Raw genomic sequence first — 8597 nt, 5'->3', positions numbered from 1 at the left:
CTATCGACCACGAATCAAGTACCGTAAAAAAACTCTGCATCTATTATGTGATCACGATTCGCAGTTAAGAAAAAACACTAATAAGTCGACAAAATATTATAATTGCTGCCGAAAGACGAGAACCACTATATTTCCATACACGGAAATATGGTTAAAATTATGCTTCGATTTCGGCTAGTTTCGGCGGTTATTGAAAACTAGTGAAAATTAAATAGTAGACTCTTCCCTCCCCCCCCCCCCCCCCACCACAGAAGTATTTTTCGTAGCTTTTATATGACTTTTGTACATAGCTACAAAAAGTCTGTTAAATATGATGCGGACGGAAACATTAGGTTACGTTACAGAGCTGTCTGCTAGCACAATCGTTACGCCGCATTCGTAATCGTTGGCTACGCCAACTCTCAACCAGATTGCCCCTTCCAACCTAACTTAGATATCTGGCTACACCACACATCAGCCTGTCATTACAACCAAAATTTGATTTGGGCGAAGGAGTGGGGGGGGGGGGGGGGGGGGGGGGGGGGACACGACTGATTTCCCGTATCGCGCTCTAGGCAAAACTGTTAGTTATTGCAGATTGATTGTCAGTCTCAACGACAAGAGTTACTAATGTGACACTTTTGTGACAACCCGTATCGCGCTCTAGGCAAAACTGTTAGTTATTGCAGATTGATTGTCAGTCTCAACGACAAGAGTTACTAATGTGACACTTTTGTGACAACCCATAATTTTAGAATAGTTCTCTTCGTCTTACCTGGCATCAATAGCCCTATGGGGTCCCAACAGCTAGTTCCATCAATGTCCGCTTCTGCCATCGCATCTCGCCAGACTGTTGTCCTATCAGACCGACCGCACCGCACATCCGACACCTTCAGAATCACTCACTGGCCAGTTAGCAACTGAGCCGTGCACTGTTTGCATTGTGAAAGGAAAACTATGCAAAGATATACACTCAAGTACCACCAGTGATTTGCACGCGCGCAGTAATAATATCTATGGAGTATCCATCGACATGCGCAGAACGAAATTTTTCTCGCGAACGTACGTCGCCTCCGAAAAAATCCGGCGTTCTCATTCAAATGACCATAACATGAGCACAGTTTGGATTTATTAATTTTTTTTGAGGCAATGAAAAGCCATTATAAGGATATGTTTGGGAATTACTTTACTTCAGATTTTCAGTACACAAACAAAAACAAAATGTTGCTCGTAATTATGATTGAATCAAGGGCATGCGAGTCTGAAGTACGCAGTGTGGCCCCTCAGGAGTTATCTGAAATCAAAATTGGATAACCTCAGTCGATACCACATTAATTTATCGGAGCTCATACCTAACCACAATGAAACAACGTTAAATTTAACGATACGGTGCTAACTCGAACTCTGAGTTCGATTTTTGGAGGTTTGTTTCACTCTTTTTGGCTTTATAATAATTAGCTGGTTAGCGATAACGCTCCTGCCTTTCTTCGGGCCCCTTTAAGGCCTTCTGCTTTCAGAATGGAGTTAAGAATGTCACCACCACCCCGTATTATCCCCTGGGGTCCTTTGCAGAAAGGGCTAATAGGAATCTTAAGTCCGCTTTTATTATTTATTGTCAGAAAACACCCAGGAAATGGGACTCCAGTCTGCCCTGGCTCAGTTTTGCCTTTAATAGCGCCATTCATGAAGCCTCGCGAGTTACGCTTGCATCCTTGATCTTTTCCTGCCCAGTTAATTCCCCTCTTTCCAACTTGGGGGAATTCAGGATCTTATTCCACCTGACGTTAATCCGCGGGTCATCAAGGAAAACTGGAACCGGGCCAGGCGTAATATACTCAGAATTCATAATAAGCAAGCCGAGCTTTATAATCGTAATCGGGAAACCTTAAGGGTAGGCCGGGAGACCAAGTTTATGTCCGCAATTTCCAAGGGAGGCAGGTGCGCGGCGGTAACCTTAGTAAATTTACTCCTACTTTTCTGGGGCATTGCACTATTATGCGTATATTAGGCCTGCTAAATCTCTTGGTTAAGGAGAATAGCTCAGGCAAGCAATATCGGTTCACCTTAGTCAAATTAAGTTCATGTAGTTCGGGATTTGAATTAACCCATTCCTGGGTTAAGTTTGATGGGGGGGGGGGGGGGGCGGGGGGGAGGTTGAGTCGTGCTCACTCCCAACTATGTGTTTTCGTGAACTTGGCTGTCTATCTATGTTTGGTTTCCCGCCCTTGTTGTGGTTACACCGTTCTTCTTCTTCCTTCTAAGCGTGTGTGCCTTGCGGGATTAGCCGAGCGGTCTGAGGCGCTGCAGTCATGGACTGTGCGGCTGGTCCCGGCGGAGGTTCGAGTCCACCCTCGGGCATGGGTGTGTGTGTTTATCCTTGGATAATTTTGGTTAAGTAGTGTGTAAGCTTAGGGACTGATGACCTTAGCAGTTAAGTCCCATAAGATTTCACACACATTTGAACATTTGAACCTTCTACGTGTGGCAGCAGCGATCTGTATCGATATTTGCACCGTGTACCATCCTTGGTTTTGTGCATATAGTTCCGGCTAGGGGGTCTGCAGGCAGTCGGTCAGTTGCTGCGGACCAGGGAAGTTACCTCCGCGCGGTGCAATAGACTGGGTCCGCTGATAGACCATGCACAGTGTCGGAGCGTGTGTGGAGCTGTCCGATCGCTACGAGCTTCGTGGTTCACCGACCCAGGACGTCAAAGATGAGAAGCAGTTTCAACTACCCAAGCCACGTCCATTCATGTTGTGGTGGTTCGTTTCGGTGGTTCACTGTTGGGGAGGTTTTCCTGTGAGCAACACCGAGTGTCTGTATTGCTGAAATTTAGCCGCCATGCGGTGGAATTAACTATAGTGGTTGACTACAACTCAATTGCACCAGCGGAAGTTTCTGCCTTGTGGCCGTTAGAGTTCCGGTTACCTGCCCTGGTCACTAACGTAATTTCAGGCAGTGACCTTTCCTCAACTGTTGTCTGTCGCAGTCCAACACGGTGTGTAGTTTTGACAGCTTAGTACATATAAATATTTGATTGTGGATAATCACACCCGTAACATTTTGTGTTTGAATTCTCATGTACCGATTGGTGGCAAGCAAGTCGTTAGTCGGTCAGTCCGTGGCTGTCCCTTGGTTGGTTTCCGACGGATCAAGTGTAGTTGGGCTCACCACCTGTCTCAACTAAGTGAACGTGGGCAGACCAACCCCCTGGATGCTTCTGAGTGCTGTGGTCTTTACTGTATTTCTCTTTCATTTTTTTTTTGTTCATCATTCTACTGACTGGTTTGATGCGGCCCGCCACGAATTCCTTTCCTGTGCTAACCTCTTCATCTCAGAGTAGCACTTGCAACCTACGTCCTCAATTATTTGCTTGACGTATTCCAATCTCTGTCTTCCTCTACAGTTTTTGCCCTCTACAGCTCCCTCTAGTACCATGGAAGTCATTCCCTCATGTCTTAGCAGATGTCCTATCATCCTGTCTCTTCTCCTTATCAGTGTTTTCCACATATTCCTTTCCTCTCCGATTCTGCGTAGAACCTCCTCATTCCTTACCTTATCAGTCCACCTAATTTTCAACATTCGTCTATAGCACCACATCTCAAATGCTTCGCTTCTCTTCTGTTCCGGTTTTCCCACAGTCCATGTTTCACTACCATACAATGCTGTACTCCAGACGTACATCCTCAGAAATTTCTTCCTCAAATTAAGGCCGGTATTTGATATTAGTAGACTTCTCTTGGCCAGAAATGCCTTTTTTGCCATAGCGAGTCTGCTTTCGATATCCTCCTTGCTCCGTCCGTCATTGGTTATTTTACTGCCTAGGTAGCAGAATTCCTTAACTTCATTGACTTCGTGACCATCAATCCTGATGTTAAGTTTCTGGCTGTTCTCATTTCTACTACTTCTCATTACCTTCGTCTTTCTCCGATTAACTCTCAAACCATACTGTGTACTCATTAGACTATTCATTCCGTTCAGCGGATCATTTAATTCTTCTTCACTTTCACTCAGGATAGTAATGTCATCAGCGAATCGTATCATTGATATCCTTCCACCTTGTATTTTAATTCCACTCCTGAACCTTTCTTTTATTTCCATCATTGCTTCTTCGATGTACAGATTGAAGAGTAGGGGTGAAAGGCTACAGCCTTGTCTTACACCCTTCTTAATACGAGCACTTCGTTCTTGATCGTTCACTCTTATTATTCCCTCTTGGTTGTTGTACATATTGTATATGACCCGTCTCTCCCTGTAGCTTACCCCTACTTTTTTCAGAATCTCGAACAGCTTGCACCATTTTATATTGTCGAACGCTTTTTCCAGGTCGACAAATCCTATGAAAGTGTCTTGATTTTTCTTTAGCCTTGCTTCCATTATTAGCCGTAACGTCAGAATTGCCTCTCTCGTCCCTTTACTTTTCCTAAAGCCAAACTGATCGTCACCTAGCGCATTCTCAATTTTCTTTTCCATTCTTCTGTATATTATTCTTGTAAGCAGCTTCGATGCATGAGCTGTTAAGCTGATTGTGCGATAATTCTCACACTTGTCAGCTCTTGCCGTCTTCGGAATTGTGTGGATGATGCTTTTCCGAAAGTCAGATGGTAAATCGCCAGACTCATATAGTCTACACACCAACGTGAATAGTCGATTTGTTGCCACTTCCCCCAATGATTTTAGAAATTCTGATGGAATGTTATCTATCCCTTCTGCCTTATTTGACCTAAGTCCTCCAAAGCTCTTTTAAATTCCGATTCAAATACTGGATCCCCTATCTCTTCTAAATAGACTCCTGTTTCTTCTTCTATCACATCAGACAAATCTTCACCCTCATAGAGGCTTTCAATGTATTCTTTCCACCTATCTGCTCTCTCCTCTGCATTTAACAGTGGAATTCCCGTTGCACTCTTAATGTTACCACCGTTGCTTTTAATGTCACCAAAGGTTGTTTTGACTTTCCTGTACGCTGAGTCTGTCCTTCCGACAATCATAGCTTTTTCGATGTCTTCACATTTTTCCTGCAGCCATTTCGTCTTAGCTTCCCTGCAGTTCCTATTTATTTAATTCCTCAGCGACTTATATTTCTGTATTCCTGATTTTCCCGGAACGTGTTTGTACTTCCTCCTTTCATCAATCAACTGAAGTATTTCTTCTGTTACCCATGGTTTCTTCGCAGCTACCTTCTTTGAACCTATGTTTTCCTTCCCAACTTCTGTGATGGCCCTTTTTAGAGATGTCCATTCCTCTTCAACTGTACTGCCTACTGCGCTATTCCTTATTGCTGTATCTATAGTGTTAGAGAACTTCAAACGTATCTCGTCATTCCTTAGTACTTCCGTATCTCACTTCTTTGCGTATTGATTCTTCCTGACTAATGTCTTTAACTTCAGCCTACTCTTCATCACTACTATATTGTGATCTGAGTCTATATCTGCTCCTGGGTACGCCTTACAGTCCAGTATCTGATTTCGGAATCTCTGTGTGACCATGATGTAATCTAATTGAAATCTTCCCGTATCTCCCGGCCTTTTCCAAGTATACCTCCTCCTCTTGTGATTCTTGAACGGGTATTCGCTATTACTAGCTGAAACTTGTTGCAGAACTCAATTAGTCTTTCTCCTCTTTCATTCCTTGTCCCAAACCCATATTCTCCTGTAACCTTTTCTTGTATTCCTTCCCCTACAACTGCATTCCAGTCGCCAATGACTATTAGATTTTCGTCCCCCTTTACATACTGCATTACCCTTTCAATATCCTCATACACTTTCTCTATCTGTTCATCTTCAGCTTGCGACGTCGACATGTATACCTGAACTATCGTTGTCGGTGCTGGTCCGCTGCCGATTCTGATTAGAACAACCCGGTCACTGAACTGTTCACAGTAACACACCCTCTGGCCTACCTTCCTATTCATAACGAATCCTACACCTGTTATACCGTTTTTTGCTGCTGTTGATATTACCCGATACTCATCTGACCAGAAATCCTTGTCTTCCTTCCACTTCACTTCACTGACCCCTACTATATCTAGATTGAGCCTTTGCATTTCCCTTTTCAGATTTTCTAGTTTCCCTACCACGTTCAAGCTTCTAACATTCCACGCCCCGACTCGTAGAACGTTATCCTTTCGTTGATTATTCAATCTTTTTCTTATGGTAACCTCCCCCTTGGCAGTCCCCTCCCGGAGATCCGAATGGGGGACTATTCCGGAATCTTTTGCCAATGGAGAGAGCATCATGTCACTTCTTCAATTACAGGCCACATGCCCTGTGGATACACGTTACGTGTCTTTAATGCAGTGGTTTCCATTGCCTTCTGCATCCTCATGTCGTTGATCATTGCTGATTCTTCCCACCCCTAGGACAAGAGAGTGCCCTGAACCTCTATCCGCTCCTCCGCCCTCTTTGACAAGGCTGTTGGCAGAATGAGGCTGACTTCTTATGCCGGAAGTCATCGGCCGCCAATGCTGATTATTTATCAAATTTTAGGCAGTGGCAGGGATCGAAACCGGGACCGAAGTCGTTTTGATTATGAATCAAAGACGCTGCCCCTAGACCACGGGTCTCCTTGGTCTTACTCACCGGTGTTTAACTGTCTGTTTATAATCTATCACAACCAATGATAAAAAAAGGTCTTGGTTTTACTGTGTTTTATGTAAGTAAGTTTGAATTCCAGCAAGTGGATATTTACTGAAAGGTTATTGACGTTGTGTTGTCTTTTCTTTGGTCCAGTTTCAGCTACTTTAAACTTAAAGCTTATGATTATATTTTTCTTAAATTTTGGAAAATTAATTGTGGGCCTTCAGCCTTGGAACCATCTCTCGAGAGACAAGTTTTTCCTAAAACATGTCACTACAGGCACAATACACAAGGCAATTATGAGAATCTCTTCCGAGGCAGTAAGAAATGATGGACTGAGCATTGGCATGATTAAGGACGTTTTAGACACTGTTATTCCAGTTATCACAGACATCTTAAACCTGTCTCTTGTCAGTAGTACATATCCTACTGAGTGGAAGCAAAGTTTAATTCAACCTATACCCAAGACTGACAACCCAAAGTCGCCAAGTGACACAGGCCAATCAGCATACTACCTGCAATATCTAAAGCCCTAGAATATATCGTCCATGAACAGCTGACGGACTACCTCAAAACTCATAGCACCCATGATAAATATCAGTCAAGCTTCCGAAAGCACCATAGTACAGAAACTGCATTAATCAAAGTGACTGATGACATTAAACAAGTTATGGACAGACGTGAAGCTACCATCCTAACACTGCTTGACTTTAGCAAGGCTTATGATACAGCTGACTTTGATATATTACTAATTAAAATGAAACAGCTGAATTTCTCAAACAGCGCAATACACTGGTTCGACAGCTACCTCATAAACAGAAGTCAACAAATTTGTGGATCGGAGAAGTCATCACGGAAAAACGTGCGCTCTGGAGTTCCCCAAGGCTCCGTCCTTGGTCCATTACTCTTCTCAATGTACATTAATGATATTTCTTCATTGATTCACTCCTGCAACTGCCATCTATATGCCGACGACATCCAACTGTACATAAGTGCAAGCCCCAAGAATATTGCTGACGCAGTAGCGAGTATGAACGCAGATCTTTGCTCTGTTTATTGATGGGCACAGAACCTAGGTCTGAAACGAAACCCCAAGAAATCCCAGGTCATTCTTATATGTCACCCAAAGTTAATCAGCCGCTACTTTCGCGAAACAGTGCCTCAAATGGTCCTCAATGGTACCCAACCATTATATCAAAAAACAGTAAAAGACCTTGGAATAATATTGGATGAACACCTAAACTGGGAAGAACAAACAGTCACAGCTTGCCGAAAATCGCTCTCCTCCCTACATGCAATCCAAAAATTTAGAAAAATATTTCCAGCCCACGTTAAACAAAAATTAGTCCAAACACTAGTCTTGCCTAATCTTTACTACTGTGATGTAGTTCAACACGGCACAAATAGTGAAAATTCGAGATGCCTCGAGCTAGTGATGAATGCTTTCGTTAGATACGTGTGCAATATATGATTGTATTGTCATATCAGTCCTTCATACTCTCAGCTAGGTTGGATACGCCCACATAAGGTACGCGATCTCCACACGATGTGCTTACTTCATCGATTTCTTAGTCACTGGTGCCCCCAATACTTATCTTCTCACATTAAACACATATCATCAATCCACAACCGCAATACCAGATCGGATACGTCTAGCATCTTGGCTGTACCTTAACACAATACAAAATCTTTCTCCGTGTCATTCTCCATCTCAGCCATACGACTATGGAACGCGCTCCCCTGTGCTCTGCGTCTCATCCAGAACCACTCAACATTCAAGAGGGAACTAAAAACTTACATATTAGGGACGGTATAGCCACCATTCTTGTGCCCCTCTCATCTCTTTCTTTCTCCTCTCCATCATAACTTCGAATTTTACCATTCTATTTCTCTTCCTCTAACCTAGCTACCTCTTCTATATCTCTTTCACCCCATTCTGTCGTCTTATGTCTCTGCTCGATGTGAATAACTCACAAGCTGCAAGAACATAACGAGAAAATTCCCAACTAGTAATAGAACTGACATTCATAAAAGAAAAAT

This window comes from Schistocerca americana, chromosome 10 (assembly GCF_021461395.2).
Source record: "Schistocerca americana isolate TAMUIC-IGC-003095 chromosome 10, iqSchAmer2.1, whole genome shotgun sequence".
NCBI classification, from domain to species: domain Eukaryota; kingdom Metazoa; phylum Arthropoda; class Insecta; order Orthoptera; family Acrididae; genus Schistocerca; species Schistocerca americana.
This window is presented reverse-complemented; position numbering follows the sequence as displayed.